Source organism: Trachypithecus francoisi, unplaced genomic scaffold (genome assembly GCF_009764315.1).
Source record: "Trachypithecus francoisi isolate TF-2019V2 unplaced genomic scaffold, Tfra_2.0 Lachesis_group16, whole genome shotgun sequence".
Taxonomy (NCBI): domain Eukaryota; kingdom Metazoa; phylum Chordata; class Mammalia; order Primates; family Cercopithecidae; genus Trachypithecus; species Trachypithecus francoisi.
In genome coordinates, this window is record NW_022681461.1 from 85,963,754 (window position 1) to 85,991,681 (window position 27,928).

The window sequence follows — 27,928 nt, forward strand, 5'->3', positions numbered from 1 at the left end:
CTGTAGTCCCAGCTATTCAGGAGGCTGAGAGACGAGAACTGCTTGAATCCAGGAGGCAGAGGCTGCAGTGAGTCGAGACTGCACCACTGCACTCCAGCCTGTGTGAGACAGAGTGAGACTCCATCTTAAAAATAAATAAATAAATAAATATAAATAAAAATAAATTCTCATTATAAAAAACTGGTGAAATCCAAATAAGATTGGTACCTGAGTTAACAGTATTATACCAAAGGCAATTTTCTGGTTTTGACAATATACTATTGATAGAGGCAAGAGGCAGACAAACACCTAGGCAGATAAAAAAGGGTCTCTGGAGAATCTCTCACCTGCCCCACAAGTGTTTACACCATGTATTTTTGTGCAGATAAGGGAACCTGCACAAGGTCTTGCCAGGGCATGCCCACAATGGACTGGAGGCTCACATGCACTGGGGAAATGAGGTGAAGCCACCAGGAGTTCACACCTTATGCAGGGGAGCAGCCTGTCCTCTTCAGTTCATGTGTGGCAGCCTGGTAATCAGTCTGTGAGGTGAGAGCCTGCTGGCGGGACCTTCTCTTTTTGCTGAGAGCTTTCTTTTCACTTAAAAAATTCCACCCTCTATCCAGTTAGGAAAAGAAGAAGTCAAATTGTCCCTGTTTGCAGATGACATGATTGTATATTTAGAAAACCCCATTGTCTCAGCCCAAAATCTCCTTAAGCTGATAAGCAACTTCAGCAAAGTCTCAGGATACAAAATTAATGTGCAAAAATCACAAGCATTCTTATACACCAGTAACAGACAAACAGAAAGCCAAATCATGAATGAACTTCCATTCACAATTGCTTCAAAGAGAATAAAATACCTAGGAATCCAACTTACAAGGGATGTAAAGGACCTCTTCAAGGAGAACTACAAACCACTGCTCAGTGAAATAAAAGAGGACACTAACAAATGGAAGAACATACCATGCTCATGGATAGGAAGACTCAATATCATGAAAATGGCCATACTGCCCAAGGTTATTTATAGATTCAATGCCATCCCCATCAAGCTACCAATGACTTTCTTCACAGAATTGGAAAAAACAGCTTTAAAGTTCATATGGAACCAAAAAAGAGCCCGCATTGCCAAGACAATCCTAAGTCAAAAGAACAAAGCTGGAGGCATCACGCTACCTGACTTCAAACTATACTACAAGGCTACAGTAACCAAAACAGCATGGTACTGGTACCAAAACAGAGATATAGACCAATGGAACAGAACAGAGTCCTCAGAAATAATACCACACATCTACAGCCATCTGATCTTTGACAGACCTGAGAGAAACAAGAAATGGGGAAAGGATTCCCTATTTATTAAATGGTTCTGGGAAAATTGGCTAGCCATAAGTAGAAAGCTGAAACTGGATCCTTTCCTTACTCCTTATACGAAAATTAATTCAAGATGGATGAGAGACTTACATGTTAGACCTAATACCATAAAAACCCTAGAAGAAAACCTAGGTTGTACCATTCAGGACATAGGCATGGGCAAGGACTTCATGTCTAAAACACCAAAAGCAATGGCAGCAAAAGCCAAAATTGACAAATGGGATCTAATTAAACTAAAGAGCTTCTGCACAGCAAAAGAAACTACCATCAGAGTGAACAGGCAACCTACAGAATGGGAGAAAATTTTTGCAATCTACTCATCTGACAAAGGGCTAATATCCAGAATCTACAAAGAACTCAAACAAATATACAAGAAAAAAACAAACAACCCCATCAAAAAGTGGGGAAAGGATATGAACAGACATTTCTCAAAAGAAGACATTCATACAGCCAACAGACACATGAAAAAATGCTCATCATCACTGACCATCAGAGAAATGCAAATCAAAACCACAATGAGATACCATCTCACACCAGTTAGAATGGCAATCATTAAAAAGTCAGGAAACAACAGGTGCTGGAGAGGATGTGGAGAAATAGGAACACTTTTACACTGTTGGTGGGATTGTAAACTAGTTCAACCATTATGGAAAACAGTATGGCGATTCCTCAGGATCTAGAACTAGATGTACCATACGACCCAGCCATCCCACTACTGGGTATATACCCAAAGGATTATAAATCATGCTGCTATAAAGACACATGCACACGTATGTTTATTGTGGCACTATTCACAATAGCAAAGACTTGGAATCAACCCAAATGTCCATCTGTGACAGACTGGATTAAGAAAATGTGGCACATATACACCATGGAATATTATGCAGCCATAAAAAAGGATGAGTTTGCATCCTTTGTAGGGACATGGATGCAGCTGGAAACCATCATTCTTAGCAAACTATCACAAGAACAGAAAACCAAACACCGCATGTTCTCACTCATAGGTGGAACTGAACAATGACATCACTTGGACTCGGGAAGGGGAACATCACACATCAGGGCCTATCATGGGGAGGGGGGGGAGGGGGGAGGGGGGAGGGATTGCATTGGGAGTTATATCTGATATAAATGACGAATTGATAGGTGCTGACGAGTTGATGGGTGCAGCACACCAACATGGCACAAGTATACATATGTAACAAACCTGCACGTTATGCACATGTGCCCTAGAACTTAAAGTATAATACAAAATAAAAATAAAAAATAAATTAAAAAAAAAGAGAAAAAAAAAAATTCCACCCTCCTCACCCTTCAATATGTCTGCATGCCTAATTTTTCCTAGTCATGAGACAAGAAACCGGATTTAGCTGAACTAAGGAACAAAAAATCCTGCATAACTATGGTTTTGTAACATATTAGGAAAAGCTGGATGAAGAGTACAAGGGAACTTGCTGTACTATTTTTTCAAATTCTTGTGACTCAAACTGTTTAATAATATAATATTTAAAAACAACAACCAATGCTTGACATGAAGGTGTTAAATATTATTTTCTTTTACATTTTGTTAACCAGATATTTATTTATTTATTTATTTATTTATTTATTTATTGAGACAGAGTCTCACCCTGTTGCCCAGGCTGGAGTGCAGTGGCAAAATCTCAGCTCACTGTAACCTCCACCTCCTGGGTTCAAGCAATCCTCATGCCTCAGCCTCCCGAGTAGCTGGGATTACAGGCGAGCACCATCACACCTAGCTAATTTTTGTATTTTTCATAGAGACAGTGTTTCACTATGTTGGCTAGGCTGGTCTCAAACTCCTGACCTCAAGTGATCCACCCACCTTGGCCTCCCAAAGTTCTGGGTTTACAGGCATGAGCCACCCTGCCCAGACTGTTAACCAGACTTTTAATCATCACTTTATGCTATTTTCATGTTCCTCTTTCCTTCTGATCCTTCCAGGTCACTAATAACTTTCTGACCTGTTATTTTTCACACTTTTCTCTATGTTTATATAATAGTATACAAATAATTCATATATTGATGTTTACATTTTTATTTATTTCATAATAATGTGATTAAATTGTATATACTTCCCTGCAGATTGTTTTTCTTACTTGAAAATACATTGTGAAAAATCTCTTCAATTTACTTGGTATAGATGGAACTCTGTCCTTTCAATGGCTTTATTGTAGTCAACGAATCACACAGCTTATTCAACCATTCCCCTACTAATTGATGTTTATTTCCTTCACAATGTTTTGCTACTCAAATATTTTTATACTAAATATTTTACAAGTGTATATTTTGGACTGATGCTTTTATATCTGTTGGATAAATTTTCAGGGATTTATCTGTGGGATTACCAGACTAAAATAATATGATTTAAATATTTTTAAAGGTATTTTCAGACTTCTTTCCTAAATGGCTTCACTATTTCACATTTTCAGCAGTGAAATAGAGCATACTTTTTCCTGCATCCCTACCACCAGTAGGTGTTATATCCAATCCATACTTTGTGTGTTCATAGTGAGAAGTTATATTTTGCTAATATATTAATTTATGTTTTCCTGACAAACAGTGAGATGCAGCAGCCTTGTAATGTTTATTGATCCTTTGGATTTTTTGTAAATTGTTATTCATAACTTTTGCCCTTCTTCTACTAGATTGTTTTTGCTATTTTCTTGATAATTTGTAAGAGCTCCTAATATATTACATATATTATATATCTTTCATATGTATTGCTAGTATTTCCTCTAAGCTATTTTTTGCCTTTTGTCTATGTTTATGATATCTTTTGCTATACCATCTTTAATTTTTTTAAGTTGTGAAATATCTCTATATTTTTCTTTATTGTCTTCTTAATTTCCTCTTTTTTTAGGCTTTCCAACTCCCAAATTACACATGCATTATGTAATTTTTTTCTGATGCTTTTGTTACTTTATTTCATTGTTTTACATTCATATAGAGCTGATGTGCTGATTATTAAGCTATCATCATTCAGCTTCAAATCCACCCTTCTGTATTCTGCTTTATGCTGTGGGTCTGCGACTCTGCAAACCACATTTCTGCTTTGCCAGCTGGTTCCCTGCTAAGCCCTGCCAATGGGAGGCAGGAGAGGGAGACTGGATGGATAAAGGAGGAATACAGGGCTTGAACTTTTTTGTCTTTTCTTTGTTCCTGTCAGCATCACTTAAGCAAAGAGTCTTCACACAGTAGTAACTTGGTTCTAGAGTGGCAGTGGGTTTCAGTTTGTGGTTTTTCCAACTCTTGCAGAAACATCCTCATTGCACTCCCCCAGAAATGCCAGCCAATGGGCACCCCACCTGTCCATGCTTTCAGCGATCTGACCTCTGGTTCAATGAGACCCATCTCCAAACTTCTAAATTTTAATAATCCCCACTCCTTCCCTTTGTTTCCCAGTCCTATGGGTAGTAGCTGCTTTCTACATTTTCCCTATGATATCTCAGTATCCTTTTTCTGCCTTTTTATTCCCTTAGTACCTAGTTAACAATTCTTTATATTAAATCCTCTCTGTTAAAATAGCTGGTATGTTTTCTGTTTCCTGCCTGGGCCTTGAGTATTACTGTTGAATTTGTTAGTCTTTTCCTTTAGGATTTTTGCATGTTGTGACATGCTTTTGATGTTGGGAATTTCACAGATACCAGTTTTTTTTTTCTCTTTAAATGGCTAATTAAGTGTCCCAACAGCATTTATTGTCTACTTTGTCTTTCCCTACTGATTTTAAAATACGTTTTGATACACAGAACTTTAAAATTTTTGTATAGTCGAACTTATCAATTCATCCTTTATGATTTTTTTTTTGTTTTGGTGTTACTGATAAAAAGGATAAGTTCAGTACCATTTATCTGTGTCATGCCCTCTCTTACCTTCCACCATAAAATGGCCCTTGCTACATGTTGGCACCACGCTCTTGGACTTCCCAGCCTCAAGAACTGTGAGCCAAGTAAACTTCTGTTCATTACAAATTACCTAGTGTATGACAGTCTGTTATAGCAGCAGACAGTGAACTAAGACACTCTGGAGTTCAGACAATAATCATGCCTGTTTTCTTTCTGTGTTCTACTATGTTATACTGCCTCACTTAAAATAGTAGTTTTCAACATTTTAAAAATTGAGATCCACTGTAAGAATATATTTTGCGGCCGGGTGCCGTGGCTCACGCCTGTAATCCTGGCACTTTGGGAGGCCAAGGCGGGTGGAACACCTGAGGTCAGGAGTTCAAGACCAGCCTGGTCAACATGGTGAAACCCCGTCTCTACTCAAAATACCAAAATTAGCTGGGCGTGGTGGCACGTGCCTGTAATCCCAGCTACTCGGGAGGCTGAGGCAGGAGAATTGCTTGAACCTGAGAGACAGAGGTTGTGGTAAGCCGAGATCGCGCCATTGCACTCCCATCTGGGCAATAGAGCAAGACTCTGTCACACACAAAAAAGGAATATATTTTGCTCTGTCAATGAGTATACATACACATTTCTATAACATTGAAACAAAAATTTCACAAAGTAGTATTTGTGGCAGAGACTTTTACTACTTACAACTTCCAAGAAGCCTCCTTAAGTAGAGGTTTCAATTTTTCTTCCTTTCCTTTCTTTTACTTGCTGACTGAAATGTGGGCATGATGGCTTGAGCTAGCATTGCCACTTTGAAGCATGAGATGACCTTGAGAATGCAACAACAAGAAAGAAGCAGTCTGAGCGAGGACTTCATGGAATGGAGTCACTTGATGCTTAGTCTGCCTACATTTGAAGTTTAACATGGAAAATCAATTTGTTGTTTTGTGTTTTATTGTTACTCCCAGCCAAAGTTAATGCTTACAAATACATTTTCTGTAGCATTTATGCCAATTTACACTGCCATCAATAATGTATGAGCACTATTTCTCCACAGCTTCACTACAGGTATGTTGTCAAACTTTTGGATTTTGATAATCTTGAAAGTGAGAAAAAATACCTTTTAATTTGCATTTCTCTTATGAGTCACATTAAACAGCTTTTAGTATGTGAAAGGGTCATTCATTATATTTCTTTTTCTGTTGTTTGAAGTAACTTTAGATGGGTTAAATTTAACAGAGTTTAATTGGGCAAATAATAATTTGTGAATTGGGGAGCCTCTTGAACCAGAATAGATTTAGAGAGACTCCAATGCTGCCATATGGCCAGAAAGGATATATGGACAGAAAAAGGAAAGCAATGTACAGAAAATAGAAGTGAGGTACAAAAACAACCAGATTGGTTACAGCTTGGCACTTGACTTATTTGAATACTGAACAGTTGGCTATCTATGAGTGGTTAAAATGTGGCTTCTGTGATTGCTTGAGACTTGGCTACTTGTTACAAAAGTCAGTTTCAGTCTGTTTACATGTCCACTTAGGTTATGGTTCAATATGTACAGAAAAACCTTTAGGCTGAAATTAAAAGGCAGCAGCTTTAGTCTAAATTTAATTTAACGATTGCCATCTTTTGGTCAACCTCTTTACCTCTTAGTCAACTTCTCAATTTTGAGAGGTTGACCAAAATTTTAGGCATTGATGTCACTCTGTCACCATTGTGATGTTCTTATATGGTCTCAAATCCCTCTGTGAGATAGTCGAACAGTGGGCTTTGTAAGATGAGAACATGGACTTCAGCTTCAGGCTACTTTTTTTTTTTTGAGACAGAGTCTCACTCTGTCACCCAGGCTGGAGTGCAGTAGCATGATCTTGGCTCAATGCAACCTCCACCTCCTGGATTCAAGCAATTCTCCTGCCTCAGCCTCCTGAGTAGCTGGGATTACAGGTGCCCACCATTATGCCCAGCTAATTTTTGTAGTCTTAGTAGAGACAGGGTTTTGCCATATTGGCCAGACTGGTCTTGAACTCCTGACCTCAGGTGATCCACCTGCCTTAGTCTCCCAAAGTGCTGGGATTACAGGAGTGAGCCACTGCATATGGCCACTTTTTTTTTTATTTTTTTTTATAAGGGTTATAGCAGAGGGGACCTCCTTGTGCTGGAATCTCTTGTTTTCAGCAGAAAACAAAACCTAATCTATTTTAGGATCTATTTGTTTCCTTAAAGTTTTAGTTTAATTCTGTTTTATTTAGTATGAGTGACTTCATTTTGGTTTGGCCTGATCTGTTGGCGCCTAGTGTATGAGCTCAGTCCTAAACAATGGCCTCCCATAATTTTGTTAAAAAATTTCCCCCTTTTGGTCAGGTTCTCACTTAGGTAAGATCAAAATTTAGGGCTTTAGTATCACTCTCAGTTATCATCACTTTGGGTTTCTGGCTTCAGCATGTCATTCATAGGTTATGGCACCTTCACAGTCATACTTTTTTTTGAGTTTTTGTCATCCTAGTCAGAGAGGGGCTGACATGGTTTGGCTGTGTCTCTGCCCAACTCCCACCTTGAATTGTAATAATCCCCATGTGTCAACGGCAGGGCCAGGTGGAGATAATTGAATAATGGGGGCAGTTTCTCCCATATTGTTCTTGTGGTAGTAAGTCTCATGAGAGCTGATGGTTTTATAAATGGGAGATGCCTTCTACAAGCTCTCTTGCCTGCTGCCATGTAAGATGAGACCTTGCTCCTCATTAGCCTTCTGCCATGCTTTTGAGACCTCCCCAGCCATGTGAAACTGTGAATCAATTAAACTTCCTTCCTTTACAAATCACCCAATCTCATGTATTTCTTCATAGCAGTGTGAGAACGAACTAATACAGGGACCATTTGACATTCTATGCATGGCTGCAAGAGAATTTAAAGAAGTTTGTTGTGCAACCATGGACTTTGTGGTAGAATCTGCTATAAGGTCTATTATGAGGAATAAATGTTTAGTCATTGTCTCATTTACTCCAAATCATGTAAAAAGAGACCTAGCAAATGATGTCCATCCAAGATTGAAGGCCTCCTGGCAATGTTCTCTTTAACCTATGACACAAGCTAAGAGGAGTGGACCAATATTTTGTTTTTGATTCATTATGAAGCAACAAATGTATATTAAAATTTTTCACACATGTTGGTCCTTTATCTTTTATCAATGCATAATGTTGTCCATGTATAAGTTTATAAGGTTGCTTAAAAAATCCTCTACAAATAAAACTATACACCAGAAGTACACATAAGAGACCCATTTTCTGGTTTTATTGTGGGTTTTTCTTTTGAGACAGGGTTTTGCTCTGTTGCCCAGGCTGGAGTGCAGTGGTGTGATTATGGTACACTGCAGCCTCAAACTCCTGAGCTCAAGTGATCATATTACTTCAGCCTGCTAAGTAGCTGGGACTACTGGTGAATGCCACCAAGTCTAGCAAATTATTTTTTATGTATTTGGAGTAGGGGGTCAACCCATAATTTGACCACAAACAGTGTCTCACTGTGTTGTCCAGTCTGGTCTTGAACTTCTGGCCTCAAGCAGTCTTCCTGACTTGGCATCCCAAGACACTGGGATTACTGACATGAGCCACTGCCCCCGCCTAGTTTTATTGTTCTTGGAGGTGTGAGTAAGGAAAAAATTGACAGGTAAGAGCTTCATGATAGTAGAGAAGCCTTGATCATTAATCTGACATCTTGCAAAAGCTGTCCACATCTAGGATGTTGTCTGTTTCTGAGGAGAAACTTTGCTGGTTAGTGTAGGAGTTCAGTCAGGGTGGGGGGAGAAATTGTAAAATAGACACAAACCTTCTTGGGAGGCTGGAAGGTTTTACAAAAGCCTCAGGATAGGGTTATGGCTGAAGGCAGCCTAATCCTCTTATCTTAAGTTAATAGCTGAGAGTAGGTACAAAGGAATGTAAAGGAGTTTATCTAAAGAGCTTGTTTACTCATGTGGTGCTAAGACTGACCTGGATCATTCATGGGACTGCTCTCTCCTGGGAGGGTGACCATCTTAATTATCCACAAGTGTGTTAACTCAAAGCCTTTGTCATTAAATCTGTACTAAATAAATGTGAACTTTGCCAGCTTATCAAGGCTGATGCTGTGGACTCAGGCAGCAGATCCCCTTAGCCGTGCTGACGGGTAAAATATCTGTGTCAGTGTACATCTTTCATCCGTTTGTGGGTAAGGGTCTGCGGGTCAGACCCAGTAGGTGGTGCCCCGTGTGAGGAAGGCTGCCACAAATTGTGATGGAACCCTCAAAAACGAAGGTGAAGAAGACTGCGCAGTTAGTAAATCAGTAAGTTATTGGTGCCTGCTTGGGATTTCCAAGTTCGAGGGAATTGTTCAGGCTAGGGTTTCATCATGGGACAACAGTTATCAGCTCAACAGCAACAGTATATAAAAGTACTGAAACAGCCGCTTAAAATTAGTGGAGCCTCAGTTTCACAGGCTCAATTAGGGACCTAATGCAAACTGTTGTATCCCATAATCCATGGTTCCCAGAAGAAGGTACGCTAGATGTAGAGCTCTGGGAACAAGTGGAGAGAAATCTTAAACAAGATAATGAGCAAGGGCAACAGGTCCCAGTAACATCTCTAATGTTATGGGCCTTAATTAAGGCAGTTCTGACCCCGTTATACACAGAAAAGCCTACAAAGGGAAGGGAGGAAAAACAGTCTCCTACTTTACTGCCTCCTTATCCCTCAGCCCTGCTATCACTGGGCCAAAATAACAAAGAGGAAACAGAGGTTTTGCCTGAGTCCCCTCCTAAAACAAATTGGAAAAAAGACAGGGATATGCTATAGCTATGGGACCCTGTCTTAGGCAAGTGGCATTAGAGGGGAGCTCTTAGCCTGCTAGGTAATGCAAGATCAACAAGGCAATCAGGTACATAAAGAGATAAGGAAAAGCATTAGAGATAACAGAGTCACTAGCCCATTTACAAAAGGATTAATTGAGGCCATAGCAGACAACTTCTATATGACTCCATGGGACTGGTCAGTGCTAGCTAAAACAACTTTAAACGCCAGTCAATACCTCCTCTGGAGGGCAGAATTTGATGAATTATATGAACTGCAAACCTCTTTCTAATAACGGCCACTGTTATTCCTCCACTACCCTTGATGTGGCTCTCTCAAAATCCTATTTGGGTAGGACAGTGACCTTAGAAGGGAGAGAAATTAGATAAAGCCCATGAATTAGCTGAGGAGCAATTAAAGGCCAGTTACACAGAACCATCTAACAGCCCTTGGAATTCGCCCATTTTGGTCATTCCCAAAAACTCTGGTAAATGGAGACTTTTGCATGACTTACGTGCTATTAATGCTAATTTGCAGCCTACGGGGCCTCTTCAACAGGATCTCCCCTCCCCTACAGTGATTCCTCGAGATTGGCCTATAATCGTTATTGACTTAAAGACTGTTTTTATACGATTCCCCTCACAGAAAGGACAGAGAAAAATTTGCATTTACAATACCAGCTATCAATAATGAAAGGCCAGTTTGTTGATTTCATTGGAAAATGCTTCCTCAAGGAATGCTGAACAGTCCTACCATGTGTCAGTATCATGTAAATCAGGCTTTGCTCTCCAGTAGAAAATAATTTCCTAATTGCAAGACTATTCATATTATGGATGATATTTTACTAGCAGCCCCAACAGATTGAGTACTTTTAAAATTACATGCCTCTGTCGTAAAGAATACACAGTTAAGAGGTTTAATCATAGCACCTGAAAAGGTACAAATGTCCTCTCCTTGGAAATATCTTGGATACATACTAACTTCCTGATCAGTGAGACCTCAAAAGGTTGAATTAAATACTAGCAATTTACTGACCTTAAATGATTATAAAAAATGACTGGGCTTTGCCTCACCTTGGGCATATCTATCGATAAGTTGCAAAACCTGTTTTCTATATTAAAGGGCAATACAGCCCTGGACTCTCCCAGATATTTAACTCCTGCAGCACAAAAGGAAACTGAAGAAATAGAACAAGCTATTTCCCAAAGGCAACTAGTTTGCATAGACACCCAATATTCCATCCAATTGTTTATTTTCCCTAATAAACACTCACCTACAGGGTTAATAGGACAGATAGCCCTAGAGCTACGCTTTCTAGAATGGGTTTTTTGCTCACATAACAGGACTAAAACACTCTCGCCCTCTATCCAGTTAGTCAGTAAAGTCATCTATTCAGGCTGCAGACTATGCAATCAGTTGCTAAGTTATGACCCTGATGTCTTAAGAATTCCTTTGAGTAAAAAGCCATTTGAAGCAGTATTGCCCCTCTCTTTAGATCTTCAGCTAGCACTCTCTGATTACACAGGCCATTTAGAACATACTCTTACTGCTGACAACCTCTTTCAGTTCTTATCTTGTGCTCCTATGGTTTTGCCTACAAAAATTTCAATCCCCCATACTTAACACTTTAACACTGTTTACCAACGGCTCTGGAAAGGAGGCTGTTTGGTGGAGACCACATAATTTCCTCCCTCGTTCTGGATTTACTAGCACTCAGAGAGCTGAAGTTGGAGCCTTAATATTGGCCTTGGAAACTTTTTCTGCTCAGCCCATCAATATTTTTAGTGACTCTACTTTGTTTATTTATTGCAGAACCTTGAGACAGCCCTAACCAAGTCTACTCTAGAGTCCATCCTGTGTGCACTTTTTCTCCAGCTTCAGCAATTGCGAGATCAACGTATGCATCCTACTTTTATTACACACATTCAGGCCCACAGCTCACTGCCTGACCCATTGGCTTACAGCAATGATCCAGCAGATCTTCAAGTTATGACATCACTGCTTGACCAAGCCACCCAATCACATCATTTTCCCACCAAAATTGGAGAAACTTAACTACACAATTTCAACCTACCCAAAGACTAGCTAAACAAATTATCCCGCAATGCCAAGATTGCCAGTTCACAGGCACGTCCCCTCCTTCTACAGGTGTTAACTCTAGAGAACTAGAACCTGATCATTTATGGTAAACAGATGTTACACACGTCCCTGAATTTGGAAAACTAAGATATGTACATGTATCCATTGATACTAACACTCATCTAATTAGGGCACATGCTTTTCCTGGAGAGTCCACTGGATATGTCATTAAACATCTTCTTTTAACGTTTGCATTTATGGGGTGGCCCACAAAAATTAAACATGATAATGGTCCAGCTTATGCCAGCTCACAATTTCAACAATTTTGTCACACACAGAACATCCAGTATTCCACAGGCATCCCGTATAACCCCCAAGGACAGGTCATAGTAGAACAGGCTGACTTCACCCTTTAAAAATATGCTCAGAAAACCAAAAAGGGAAAGTATGGGTAAGCACCCTGCAACACAACTAGCACAAGCCTTATTTACCCTTAATTTTTAAAATTTAGATGACAAATTTCCATCAGCTATAAAAAAGCATTTTGCTAAAACCTCTTAAGACATAAAACCCATAGTTTTATGGAAGGATGTAAATAGTAATGAATAGTGTGGTCCAAATGATTTGCTAACATGGGGAAGAGGATATGCTTGTGTTCACACCTCCTTAGGTCCTCTTTGGATTCCAGCACGATGCATCAAACCATACCATGGCGTGGCTAGGACCCAACCTGGTACCAGAAATAAAGAAAATGACCCTACGGGACCCACAGCCCTGGACAATGCGGCTTCCTTGGGCAACACAGGCCCTAAACAGGATGCTGAACAGAACAACTCAGAAGGCTAAGCGAATCCTGCTCCAAACACAAACACCATTCACAACCAAATAATTTATTCCTTTTAAAATTTTCTCTCTTTGCCTGCAACCAGTACCTGCTACACTCTATTGGGCTCATCTCTTAAATCTGCCTTTCTTCTGCCCTGTTACTTTGACAAACACCCTCTTCCCAGCTTCTAACAATGTGACTGCTTAACTAAGAGGGATTAACATACCCCCAGTGGGGTTCCTTAGTAATGGCATACATTGAACTGAAATGCCAAGTAATACTACAGGTCACTCCTTGATTAGAAAAGAATGTTGCTAATTTTACTCATGTTTGTCTTATGTTATTTACTAATTCTAGGATGCAAAGCCAGAATATGAGCAGTAACCACCACGCCTGACAGACCTGTTGCTGCACACATCTGTACTCTCCAATCAACAAAACCTGATGCTAAAAACAGAAAAGGGGGAGATGTAGGAGTTCAGTCAGGGTGGTGGGAGAAATTGTAAAATAGACACAAACCTTCTTTGAAGGCCGGAAGGTTTTTCAAAAGCCCCAGGATAGGGTTATGGCTGAAAGCAGCCTAATCCTCTTACCCTGAGTTAATAGCTTAGAGTAGGTACAAAGGAATGTAAAGGAGTTTACCTAAAGAGCTTGTTTACTCATGTGGTCCTAAGACCCACCTTTGATCATCTGTACGACTGCTCTCTCCTGGGAGGACAACCATGTTAATTATCCACAAGTGTGTTAACTCAAAGCCCTTGTCATTAAATCTGCACTAAATAAATGTGAACTTTGCCAGCTTCTTGAGGCTGATGCTGCGGACTCAGGCAGCAGATCCCCTTAGCCATGCTAACGGGCAAAATATCTGTGTCAGTGTATGTCTTTCATCCATTGCTGGGTCAGGGTCTGTGGGTTGGACCCGGAAGGTTAGCTTTGCCATAAGGTGTCTAATGGGTGTATAGTTCCCAGAGTGGGAAGGGGCCTTTCTGAGTTGTGAGATTACAAACCCAAGTTTCAGGGTTCCAAAGTTTTGCTGTAGTGTGAGTGGCAAGGGCAGTCTTTCTCTGATCATTTTCAGAAGACCTAATCTCTGGGTTTTAGATTCATGAAGGGTTAGATTGCCCTCAGTCCATGGACCACAAAAAGCTTTCTTTAGCTGGTGAAAATACACTTCAGCATTGTGTTAGGTTGTTCTTGTGTTGCTATAAAGGAAAGGAATACGTGAAACTGGGTAATTTATAAAGAAAAGAGATTTAATTGACTCATGGTTCCTGCGGGGTGTGCAGGTAGTGTGGTGCCAACATCAGCTTCTGGTGAGGGCCTCAGGAATCTTATAATCATGGTGACAGGCAAAGGCAGAGCAGACACATCACATGGCAAGAGTGGGGGCAAGCGGGGGTGTTGTCACACACTTTTAAACAACCAGATACTGCACGAACTCACTTATCACCAAAGGGCTGGTGCAAAACCATTCATGAGGGATCCCTCCTATGATTCAAACGCCTTCCACCAGGCCCACCTCCAACTGGGAATTACATTTTAACATGAGATTTGAAGGAGAAAAATATCCAAACCATATTAGGGATAATGCATTTGCATTAATCTATTTGCATTACTATAACAGAATACCTGAGACTAGGTAATTTTTTTTTTTTTTTGAGGAGTCTTGCTCTGTTGCCCAGGCTGGAGTGCAGTGGCGCAATCTCAGCTCACTGCAAGCTCCACCTCCCAGGTTCACGCTATTCTCCTGGCTCAGCCTCCAGAGTAGCTGGAACTACAGGCGCCCGTCACCTCGCCCGGCTAGTTTTTTGTATTTTTTTAGTAGAGACAGGGTTTCACCATGTTAGTCAGGATGGTCTCGATCTCCTGACCTCGTGATCTGCCCATCTCGGCCTCCCAAAGTGCTGGGATTACAGGCTTGAGCCACCGCCCCCAGCCGAGACTAGGTAATTTTTAAAGAAAGGTAGTTTAATTGGCTCATGGTTCTACAAGCTGTACAAGCATGATGCCAACATCTGCTTGGCTTCTGGTGAGGACCTCAGGAAACTTACAGTTGTGGAAGGCAAAGTGGGAAGCCAGGGTAATACATGGCAACAGAGGGAGTAAAGAAGAACAAGGTGAGAAGGAGGTCCCAGACTTTTAAACAATCAGATTGCATGTGAACCAACTGAGCAAGAACTCACTTATCACCAAGGAGATTGTGCTAAACCATTCATGAGGGATCCACCCCCATAAGCCAATCACCTTTCACCAGGCCCCACCTGCAACATTGGGGATCATATTTCAACATGAGATTTGGAGGATACAAATATCCAAAACACAAGAGCATTAAAGCCTTGTAGCATTTAGTTATGTAAGAATTTCAAAACAGAAAACATTTGAAGTTTTACTATTAGAAGCATAGGCCTTTTAGTGACTATTCTGTAAGAGGTCAACTTATGTCTTCACTAGAAGTAGATTTGATTGTCATTAAACCGTAATATCTTTGACCAACACAATCTAGTCAACTCAGTTAGCTTTGTCAAATGTTATGATATCTGTAATACCTTATTTAACTATGTTACAACTTGTCCAGTGAAACAAGTATCTTTTTTGCTGGGGATTTCTTCAGGAATGACCCAGGAGGGAAACACATTTTTAAAATAACCTTTTATCTATTGTTATAACACGAGCCCCCTTGCATGGGAAAGCTTTTATATCACCAGAAAAGATGCATTGAAAATGACAAGTGAGTAAAATTCCTCTATAACTTTAAATGGCCCATCAGGTAGAAAAAATGTACCTGGAATTCTGATTGTCTTTCCAGGATTATGAATTTAAGAAACGAAACATTGGTCATAAACAATTTTAGCAATTTAGAATAGTCACTATGCCAGTATGTATTCTTTTCTTTTCCTTTTTTTTTTTTTTTTTTTTTGGAGACAGAGTCCCAGTCTGTTGCCCAGGCTGGAGTGCAGTGGCACGATCTCAGCTCACTGCAACCTCCACCTCCCAGATTCAAGTGATTCTCCTGCCTCAGCCTCCTGAATAGCTAGGATTATAGGTGTGCACCACCATGCCCAGCTAATTTTTGTATTTTTAGTAGAGACAGGGCTTCACCATATTGGTCAGGCTGGTCTCGAACTCCTGACCTCGGGATCTGCCCACCTCAGCCTCCCAAAGTGCTGGGATTACAGCCATGAGCCACTGTGCCTGGCTGCCAATATATATTCTATTTAGATCATCTTATTTCTTCCTTGAAGAGTCATAGAATGCATAGCTTTTAATAACGAAAGCTTTAAAGACTCAGGAATAACTAGGCAACCATCTAGGTTCTGAGTCTATGCTTAACATTGGATTTTTACATCTTCCTAAATTCTAATTTTGTTTTTCTAGTTCAGGTGCCTACCATTGTTTATTAGATGGGTCATCACATGTAATTTGATGTGGATCATGGAGTTCATTCAACTTGCATATCGAAACAATTTCAGTACCAGCTGCTTTAGCATGAAAATCTGGCAAAGTATTTTTTTGGTATTCAACTAATTTTTGTCCTGCTCGAGTTACCAGTTTTATCAACCAGTCTCTTTATTGGGGTTTTTGGCAATTCTTACCCAGTCCAAATGATATGATTCCAAGTCATCAGAAACCTGTATTTAAGCAAGTTTGTCAGGGTCCTTTTTATCTCTTCCATGAACTTCTTTGAAGACACAATACACTAGAATTTTACTTGCTTTTGAAGAGTTTTTAGAAACTGTTTCAGAACTAAGTAATCAACTGTAGAAATGACTTCAAATGGTTGTAAAGACACAACTGACAAGGAAATTTGGTTATTTCTGTGGCCTACAATAATTTAACATAATAACCACAATTATGACTGATAACATAACAAGACATATCAGAATGTTAGGAATCTCATATAATTTTGGAACATATATTAATAACATCTATTAAAATATAACTTGAAGAAGGTTAAACCTTATTTTTTATTTCACAATACTTTTCATATAATTTAACATATCAAATAAGCTTTTTATGTCTCTATTGGATGTTTTAAGAGCCCTCTGTAGTATCTCAAAGTTACTTGCAGGTCAAAAAGACTTAATTTTGAAAAATATCAAATAGGTCAAAGGTTTAAAACAATCCAAATAGGATCACAAGTTACTGTAACATAATAGTCATTCATTTAGCCAAAATGATAAAAAGTTTTTTTTTTTTTTTGAGATGGAGTCTTGCTCTGTTGCCCAGGCTGGAGTACTGTGGCATGATCGCAGCTCACTGCAAGCTCTGCCTCCTGGGTTCACGCCATTCTCCTGCCTCAGCCTCCCGAGTAGCTGGGACTATAGGCGCCCGCCACCATGCCCAGCTAATTTTTTTGTATTTTTAGTAGAAATGGGGTTTCACCGTGTTAGCCAGGATGGTCTCAATCTCCTGACCTCATGATCCACCTGCCTTGGCCTCCCAAAATGCTGGGATTACAGGTGTGAGCCACTGTGCCTGGCCAATAAAAGGTTTTAAAAAGCAAAAAACATTATTCTTTGAGAAGAGACTCAGTTTTCCAAACAAGTAACAGATCTAAGAAACAGCATAAGACAGAATCTTTCTCTTTTTTTCTTCTTGTCTTTTCCTGTCATTTACTCAAAAAATGAACAAAAATATTTACTATCTATTAATACCACATGAAAATTTTTGTTTAAAAGAGAAAGCCATTTTTTACTTTTGCATTTGTGTATTATAAATACTAAAGCTAATTTTACTAAAACCTTATAAACCAAATTATCTCATCTCAGTCATCTTTTGACTACACAAGATTTTTATAAACCTTTTATAACATATTGCAATTAATTTTTTCACTTTTTATATTTATTTAGCTTTATCAATATCTTTAAATTTTTTTTAATTTGAAATAATCTTTAAGTAACTTTTAAATGAGATGAAATTATCTTTTTCTCAATAAACATACATTTTTATGTCTCTATTATTTCAATAGCTTTAGGGGTACAAGTGTTTTGGGGGTACATGGATGAATTGCACAGTAGTGAAGTCTGGGCTTTCGTAGTACCCATCATCCAAGGCCATTTTCATGTTTTTACAAAGTTTTTCACTAAAAGCTCATCTATCTTTTCCTTTATTATTATCATTATTTTTATTTTTGAGACAAAGTCTTGCTGCGTCACCCAGGCTGAAGGGTAGCGGCATGATCATGGTGCACTGTGACCTCAACCTCCTAGGCTCAAGCAGTCCTCCCGCCTCAGCCTCTGGAGTAGCTGGAACTAAAGGCACATGCCACCACACTAGGCTAATTTTTGTATTTTTTGTAGAGACAGGGTTTTGCCACGTTGCTCAGGCTGGTCTTGAATTCCAGGGCTCAAGCACTCCTCTCACCTCAGCCTCCCAGAGTGCTGGGATTGTAGGCATGAGCCACCACACCCAGCTTTGCTTTTCCTTATACATTGTATACAAAATTAGTATACTCTTAGTAACCTTAATTTCTTTTATTTCTCCTTCCAACTTTCCTCATTTCAGAGGGTACATGTTCAGGTTTGTTACATGGGTAAATTGCATGTCACTAGGGTTTGGTGTAGAAATGATTTTGTCACCCAGGTAGTGAGCATGGTGCCCAGTAGGTAGTTTTCCAATCTTTCACCCTCCACCCTCTAGTAAGCCCCAGTATCTATTGTTCCCCTTTTTGTATCCACGTGTACTCACTATTTATCCCCCACTTGTAAGTGAGTATATGCAGGATTCAATTTTCTACTCCTGTGTTAATTTGCTTAAGATAATGGTCTCCAGCTGCATCCATGTTGCTGAAACTGATGTGATTACATTCTTTTTAATGGCTGCATAGTATTTCATACTGCATATGTACTACAGTTTCTTTATTCAATCCACTGTTGATGGGCATTTAGGTTGATTCCATGTCTTTGCTATTATGAATAGTACTGTGATGAACATACATAAGTATATATCACTTTGGCAGAATGATTCATTTTCCTTTGGGTACATACCCAGTGATGGGATTGCTAGGTTGAATGGCAGTTCTACTTTAAGTTCTTTGAGCTATCTAAACACTGCTTTCTTTTTTTTTTTTTTTTTTGAGACGGAGTCTGGCTCTGTCCACCAGGCTGGAGTGCAGTGGCCGGATCTCAGCTCACTGCAAGCTCCGCCTCCCGGGTTTTACGCCATTCTCCTGCCTCAGCCTCCCAAGTAGCTGGGACTACAGGCGCCCACCACCTCGCCCGGCTAGTTTTTCGTATTTTTTTTAGTAGAGACGGGTTTTCACCATGTTAGCCAGGATGGTCTCGATCTCCTGACCTCGTGATCCGCCCGCCTCGGCCTCCCAAAGTGCTGGGATTACAGGCTTGAGCCACCGCGCCCGGCCTAAACACTGCTTTCCATAGTGGCTGAACTAATTTACATTCCCACCAGTAATTTATAAGCACTCTCTTTTTTCCACAACCACACCAGCATCCATTAGTTTTTTACTTTGTAGTAGCCATTCTAAAGGATGTGAGCTGTGATCTCATTGTGGTTTTGATTTTCATTTCTCTAATGATTATTGATATTGGCCATGTGTATGTCTTCTGTGCTTATCTTAGTAACCCTAACTTCTAGTGAAAACTTACGAAGTAAGTTTGGGCTGTTTTGTATCAGTATTTATAGATGAGAACATTTTATAATTTTTAGAAAGATTTGTTTCTCACATTTTTGTTTACCAGTTCTAAATATATTTCACTTTTAAATACCATAAGATGTCAAAGTATATAAATTTAAATTTGTTTAATAATTACTGTTTAATATTTTAACTGATTTAGAAATGACTCAGCCATTTTATGATTATCTATTACTTTACTTAACATGGACTTTAAGATTTTTAATTACTGAAATTATGACACAGGTATCCTCCCTAATGTCTTTCCTGGGTCTTAAGTAGCCATGTGATACTCAGAATGGCTCTGAAGGGCAGGGCCCATCTGGTTCCTGAACTTACATACCAGGGGTAGGCTCAGGATAGAAGACAACTGTGAAGACAATGCCTGGAGGATCCAACCCCTTCTAACATAGCCAGGGGCCAAAACTGGGACAGGTAGGAAGTGGGCATAGTGGGCTTGACTGCCTTACAGCTGGTGGTCAAGGTGCTGAGAACATGTCCCCAGCCCTCACCACAGCTACCTGTCCAGACACCAGAATCCAGAGGTTCAAAACCAAAACTAAAAGCTTACAGACAAACAAATAAGTATCAAAAATTAAAGAAGCCACATTTTATGACCTTAAAACATGTAGTAGACACATTATAAACCTGTCTGATGAGTATATCCAGGCAAAAATGTCTGAACTATATGTAACTGACAATTCTGAAGTCATTCTTATTTTACCAAATATTTTAAAACTAGCTTTATTTCCCAAATATTATCACATACATGTAACACATATTGAGTTAGAGAAACACAGACACATAGACACAGCAGGTCTTATAGCTTTCATCAGGAATTCTCATTTGCCAGCTTTCAAAAATAAAACAAAATGTAGACAGATTAAATTTAACAAAGTTAAATTAAACAAAAACCAATTCACAGCTCCCCAAACCAAAATAGGTTGAGAGAGACTGGCACTACTGCATGGTCCAAAAAATTTTATAGGAAAAAAAGTGACATATAAGAAACAAAAATAAAATACAAAAACAGCCAAATCAGTTACAGTTCAAAGTTTGCCTTTTAAAAATACTTTTTGAACAGTTGGCCACCTGTGAATGATTAAAATATGGCTTCTATGATTATCAAGACTTGACTACTTGTTACAAGAGTAGGTTACAGTCCATTTACACATTCAGTTAGGTTACAGTTAACTATGTCCAAAATATCTTCATGCCAAACTTACATTAGGACTAAACACTGGTGAAAAAATATAGAAAGTTATTCCTTTATCTAATATAATTATTCCTTTATCTTGAGTTTCAAACCATTTTTTCAAGTTTTTCATTTGTCTTTTGACTTTACCTTTATTCGTTTTGTTTAGCTTTGGTTATGCAAAAAAATTTTTTGAAATTTTGCAAACATCTCGCTTTTTTGAGATAGGGTCTTGCTCTATTGCCCAGGTTGGATTGCAGTGGTGTGATCATAGCTTACTGCAGCCTTGTGGGCTCAAGTGATCCTCCCACCTTAGCCTCTGAGTAGCTGGGACTATAGGTGTGTGCCACTGTGCCCAGCTAATTTTTTTGTTTTTCAATAAAGATGAAGTCTTGCTAAGTTGCCTAGGCTGGTCTCAAACTCCTAAGCTCACATGATCCTCTTGCCTCAGCCTCCCAAAATTCTGGGATTACAGGCGTGAACCACCATGTCTGGCCTGGGAAAATCTTATAATCAAGTTTTTAAAACATTTTTTCTCTGGCATTTAGATTTAAGTCTTAGTAGAAGTCCAAAATCATACAATAATTCATTCATTTTGTTTTCTGACAGTTTTATGGATTTGTATTTTAAATGGATGTCTTTGAATGTGATATGTGAAGTACGAATCCAACTTTATCTTTTTCCAAATGGCTCCCTATTTGTGCAAACCATTTATCTTTATTCACTGATATGAGATGTTGCATTTCTAATGAGGTGTTTGTATTTATTTGGGTCTATTTCTATACTTTGTATTTTGTTTCACTGGTTTATCTATTCAAATGCCAAATTATTGATTTTTTTATTTTTTATTTATTTTTTATTTTTTAAGATGGAGTCATGCTCTGTCGCCCAGGCTGGAATGCAGTGGCGTGATCTCGGCTCACTGCAACCTCTGCCTCCCAGGCTCAAGCAATTCTCCTGCTTCAGCCTCCTGAGTAGCTGGGACTACAGGCATGTGCCACACACTCAGCTAATTTTTTGTATTTTTCAGTAGAGATGGGGTTTCATCTTGTTAGCTAGGATGGTCTCGATCTCCTGACCTTGTGATTGCCTGCCTCGGCCTCCCAAAGTGCTGCAATTACAGGTGTGAGCCACCGTACCCGGCCTATTGATGTTTTATAATATTTTTCTGTATCTTACAGCACTGGTTCTCTCTCACTGCTTTTGTCAATGTTTTCTTGGATAGTCTTGCTTATTTAACTTTTTATATACAATTTTAACTCTGCATAGGTGTAGAAAAAACCCTGTTAATATGTTTATTGGAATCTCATTCAATTTACCAGTTAATTTAGAGAGAATTGATACCTATAGGAATAGGTTGAATATTCTAATTCACTCCCAGGATCTGCTTCGATTGCTATTTTAAATGGGGCCTCCTTTTCTATCCTATCTCCTAAATGGTTATTGTTTGTATATGTAAAGAACACTGTATTGATTTCTGAATGTTAATTTTTTTTTACCTCCTTGCCCTTTCTGAATTTTTTTTTTTTTTTGAGACAGAGTCTCACTCTGTCGCTCAGGTTGGAGTGCAGTGGCGTGATCTCCACTCACTGCCACCTCTGCCTCCTGGATTCAAGCGATCCTCCGGCCTCAGCCTCCTGAGTAGCTGAGATTACAGGCACATGCCACCACACCCGGCTAAATTTTGTATTTTTAGTACGGACAGGGTTTCACCATATTGGCCAGGCTAGTCTCGAACTCCTGACCTCGTGATCCACCCACCTTGGCCTCCCAAAGTGCTAGGATTACAGGTGTGAGCCACCATGCCTGGCCCCTTTCTGAATTCTTTTATGGTTTACAGTAAGTTTTCAGTTGTTTTTTTGGGGGGATATACAGTTATATCTGCAAATGGAGATAATTTAACTTCCTCATTTCTAATCCTTTTGTCTTAGACTGATTTTGTGTGTAATGGTCTTTGTACTGCTGGCCTTGCTGGTCTTTTCCTTCCTGTCTTTTTTCTAAGCCTGAATTGGCAGCCCCCTTGGCCATTCTCTGTGCTACTCAATATACTTTCAACAAATTCCTCTTCACTTAATGTCAGAACCAGTTTTGTGTTACTTTATCTAAGAAGCTCAACTAAAAGTTGATTTTGCACAAATAGTGCAAATAGTGCAAATACTGCCCAATGATGCATTATCAATAGTGATATCTGTTGCCATTTACTGAGGGGCTACTGAGGCAGTATGCCAAGTCATTTGTTTGTATAATATCAATCAATTCCTAGAGAATGTGCCGCTGGTTATAGTATCAAGTTTGAACTCATCATTTTAGCTTCTTCAAAGAGACTGCTTTTTGTGTTAGTAGTAGCTCTAAAATGTACGGTAATAGCCAGTTTAATATTTGTATACTTTTGTTTGCTTTGACATTATAAAGTCAATTTTTATTAGGCTAACAGTGTTTCAGGTTTTCTTTAATGCAGTGATACCTTATTCCCAAAGCAAATGCTTGAAGCCCAGTATGAAACACATTTTAAAGGGAAGTTGCGAAGGTTAGGTAGATAACCTAGAAGGAAGCTACTTAACCTAGAATATCGTGATGTGTCTGAGCATAGACAAAAAGGACAAATTGTTTGGATGATGCAATATAGACATTTTTGGACACAGATCTTGGTGGCTCTTATCGGTTGAATTGTGTCCTCCAAAAATATATGTTGAGGTTCTACCCCCTATTACCTCAGAAGGTGACCTTATTTGGAAATAAGGTCTTTAGAGTGGTGATCCAGTGAGGAAATCAGTACAGCCCCTATGACTGGAGTTCTTATAAAAGGAGTAAATTTGAACACAGACAGATATGCACAAGGGAAGACAATGTGAAGACACAGAAGGAATGTCTACAACGAATGTCTAAAGCTACCAGAAGCTAGGAGAGATGTATGGAACAGAATCTTCCTCAGAATCCTCAGAGGGAACCAATCTTGCTGATACCTTGATTTCAGATTCCATGGTCTCCAGAACTGAGACCCAACAAATTTCTGTTATTTAAGTTACCCAGTTTGTGGTACTTTGTTATGGTTGCAGAAACTAAACAGAGCACCCATGTGGCCAATTGGAAAGAGTTTTGGAAGTGGAGTGTCCTACACATTCCAGAATGTATGTTCATTGTAAATAATGTTTTTCTGGCATGCGTGAAGGACCTTGATTAATTATATGCTTGTTATTTATAAAAGATCTCTTCAAACTCAGGAAGTGATCAATTCCTATAATTGCTGAGTTCATCACTTAGAGGTGGAAAAAGCCTATCTTTATGTACAAACTTTTTTTTTTTTTTTTTTTGAGATGGAGTCTCGCTCTGTCGCCCGGGCTGGAGTGCAGTGGCCGGATCTCAGCTCACTGCAAGCTCCGCCTCCCGGGTTTACGCCATTCTCCTGCCTCAGCCTCCTGAGTAGCTGGGACTACAGGCGCCCGCCACCTAGCCCGGCTAATTTTTTTTATTTTTTGGTAGAGACGGAGTTTCACCGGGTTAGCCAGGATGGTCTCGATCTCCTGACCCCGTGATCCGCCCGTCTCGGCCTCCCAAAGTGCTGGGATTACAGGCTTGAGCCACCGCGCCCGGCCATGTACAAACTTTTTATGTCCTAAACCAGAGACAGTAAACTGCCAACTTCTTCATAAGTATTTTGTTTGGCCTACACAGTGTTTCAAAAATAGGGAGAAAAATGTACTTGCCAATATTTAAGGATCAGATTTCTTATAAACATTTCTGGATGCTATGGTTTGAATGTCTCCTCCAAAACTCATTTTGAAATTTAATTGCCATTCTAACAGTATTGAGAAGCAGGACCTTTAAGAGGTGATTAGATTATGAGGGCTCTGCCCTCATGAATAGATCAATTGTTATTGTGGGAGTGGGTTAGTTATCCTGGGTGTGAGCTCCTGACAAACAGGATGAATTCAGCCTGATTTGTTCTCTCTGTCTCTAGAGCTCACTTCTGCTTTCTGCCCTTCTGTCATGGTATGGATGACCCTCACCAGATGCTGATGCCACACTCTTGGACTTCCCAGCTGCAGAAGCATTAGCCAAATAAACTTCTGTTCATTGTAAACTACCCAGTCTGTGGTATTCTGTTATAGCAGCACAGAATGGACTTAAACACTGGACTTCTGGTTTTGCTTGAAAAACGAGAAGATTTGCCAGAGAATGGACTTAAACATTGGATTTCTGGTTTTGTTTGAAAAATGACAAGATTTGCATTTCCTCATGACAACAGTTGACTGTTGCTGAAGATCTGCTGCTTCCTTTAGTCAGGCCAAGGGTACTTCTGTCAGTTACACAGCCACCAGGCCCACTTAATGGGCTGAGTCTATAAACCCTGTCCTGCAGCAAAGTAGGGAAACAATAAGAGCTAGTGTTTGCTCAGCACCACTATGTAGCAGGTGCTTCCTACACATTTATTCAACAAATATTTATTGAGGGCCTACTAGGTGCCAGACACTGCTCTAGCTACTTGGAATATACCAGGGAATAAAACAAATGACCCATGTAAAACTTACATATTAGTGGTGGATGAAAGACAGAATCAAATAATGATTATGATAAGTAAGTAAATCACATGGTGTATTAGAAGGTGATACGTTCTAAGGGAATTGCAAGTCCTGGGAAGTTCATTTGTGATTTTAAATGAGGTGGTCAGGGTAGGCCTCCCTGAGAAGATATTTGAGTGGACTCAGGGCAGGAGAGGGAGTTAGCCACATGGACTTACTGACGAAGAGTGTTTCAGGCAGACAGAAAAACTAAAGGAAAGGTCCAAAGCCAGGAGTGTGTCACTGGTGTTTGAGGAAGGTAAAGAAGCAAGTGTGACTGGAGCAGAGTAAAAAAGGGGAGTGCAAGGAGTAGTGCTTAGAGGGTAAGGGGCTGTGTCAGAACATGGAAGAGTTTGAGAACTGATATGGTTTGGATATTTGTCCCTGCTCAAATCTCATGTTGAGTTGTAATCCCCAGTGCTGGAGGTGGGGCCTGGTGGGACATGCTTGGATCATGAGAGTGGATCCCTCATGGCTTGGTGCTTTTTTAGTGATAGTTCTCATGAGATCTGGCTGTTTAAAAGTGTGTGGCACCTCTCTCTCTCTTTCTCTCTTGCTCTCTCTTGCTCCTGCTTTCAACATATGACATGTCTGTTCCCCCTTTACCTTCTGCTATGATTGAGAGCTACCCAAGACTTCACCAAAAGCTAGCAGATGCCAACATAATGCTTCCTGTAAAGCCAGCAGAACCACGAGCCAATTAAACCTCTTTTCTTTATAAATTACCCAGTCTCAGGTTTTTCTTTACAGCCATGTAAGAGTAGCCTAAGAGAAGGCCCTAGAAAGGACTCTGGCTTTTACTCTAAGTGAAACAGGGAGCCATTAAAGGGTTTTGAGCAGAAGAGTGATCTGATCTAACCTAGATCTTAAAATAATCACATAGCTGCTCTGCTGATACCAGACTGTAGGGGGAAGAGGGACAATGAGGGAAACAGGGAGATGTGTTTGGAAGCTTTTTGGAGTGATCAAGAAGTGGCTTGGACCAGAATGGTAGCAGGGGAGGTGTGTTAACTGGTGAATGTTAGGATGTCTTTAAAGGTAGAGTCAATCTCCAGGTGGATTAGATGTGAGGTGTGAAAGAAAGAGGCCAAAGCAAAAACCCAAAGGTTTCAGCTTGAGTAACTGCAAGGATGGTCTTACTATTTGAGATGAATAAGCTGTATGAAGAGTAGATTTCAAGGGCAATATCATCAGTAGTTCTGTTTTGGACAAGTTGACCTTGAGATGTATATTGGCTATCTGAAGGAAACATTGAACTGTTAGATACAAGTTTGGAGTTCCCGGGACATGTCTGGTTGGCAATAAATCTTTCCTCTTCTGATCTATTCTCATAGCTTTAAATAGAATATAATGCCACATAATGCCAATGCCTCCCAAATATTTATGGTTATGGTGGATTCTAGGCAGATTGTGGTGATGTGGCCATATTGCCAGCAAAGGGAGGCCAAGGTTTCTAGCGCTGCCTCTTTATCTATAGAACAAGCATGGTTTTAGTCCCAGTGCTTGGGTCTCCCTAGATTTAGACATCATTCCTTTGAATTTCTACCCAATATAATGAGAGTCACTAACTTCGCCAGCTTTACTAATTCTTGTATCTGGTGAGGTGTAGAGACAAATTGGAATCAAGGTCTGAAGTCCTTACCTGGGGCTCTTTCTTCCACGCCAACACGCCAGTCTTTGTGAAGACTATTTTTCAAAGGCTCATTCTTCTTATCTCTTTTCTAGGAATTTTAGTTTATTTCTTTACTTCAGAAATTAATCTTGCACTTCATTTTAGTAGCATGAATATTAGTGCTGAGAAACTTAAATGTTAGGGAGAATCCTTGACCAAGACTTTCAGGCTCTAGATACTAGGTGTGTCTTGCTCTAATTAAGGAAATCTTATCTGCTCCATCTTAGCCCAGTTTAATGTCCCCAGGAATTCCATCTTCAGCAGTCCAAAACTTTTCCCTTTTTCAATTCAGTTCAATTTATACTATTCTCTGAAAGTGGCTCCAGGTCTGAAGAACTGTGGTCTGGGGGGAAGATAAAAGGCATGCTCAGCTATAACCAGGCCCACATCCCCTAAATTGCTTGCCCATGAAGTTATGAGCTGGACTTATGCGCCACCCTTTGTCCGGGGACCTTGCGCTGTCCTCCCTCCGGTTCCCACAAAGCAGGGGGCTTCCGGCGTGGTCCCCTCCTCTGTGGGCGGGGCCTACTGCTCCCGCTCCAGCCTCCCTGGCTGAGCGCGGCTGCGGGCTATGATCACGTGAGCACAAGGGGGAGGGGGAGGGGCCCTGATTTCCGGGCGGCGGAAGGAGACGCGGCCGCGTGAGGACTGGGCTATTTGAAAACACGCTCCGGTAGCCAGAGTCTGAGGCCGGCGGCACACGCTGTCGCCCCGTGGGCTTCTGCTAGCTCACTTTTCACCTCGGGCTCCCAGCCCCGGCCGCAGTCGGGTCCTCAGGTGAGCGGCCGTCGCCCGTCGGGCCGGGTCCTCCCGGGGCGCGGGACTGAGCGTGGTGGGGCCGTCGCCCCCCGATCCGCGGCCCAAGCGGGCAGGGTCGGCCGTGGATGATGTGCGCCCCCCGGGTCTGGGCCGCGGCGTCCCTTGGAGCTGGGCCTGGGTGTGCGGCCG

General features: G+C 40.3%; 1 protein-coding gene and 1 long non-coding RNA gene across 3 annotated transcripts in view; one reads left to right on the forward strand and one right to left on the reverse strand.

The window, feature by feature from the left end:
* On the reverse strand, nucleotides 1-27,509 carry LOC117098923. Its single transcript, XR_004443647.1, has 3 exons — nucleotides 26,951-27,509; nucleotides 26,449-26,547; nucleotides 1-98 (listed from the first exon to the last, which is right to left on the reverse strand). It is a non-coding gene; the product is annotated as an uncharacterized LOC117098923 (long non-coding RNA).
* TEX10 (testis expressed 10) overlaps nucleotides 26,957-27,928 on the forward strand; it is a 52,357-nt gene continuing 51,385 nt past the window's right edge. For both annotated transcript variants that reach the window (XM_033237977.1, XM_033237978.1), the window contains exon 1: nucleotides 26,957-27,757. The gene's annotated coding sequence lies outside the window, so the exon portion shown is untranslated. The remainder of the gene's footprint in view (nucleotides 27,758-27,928) is intronic.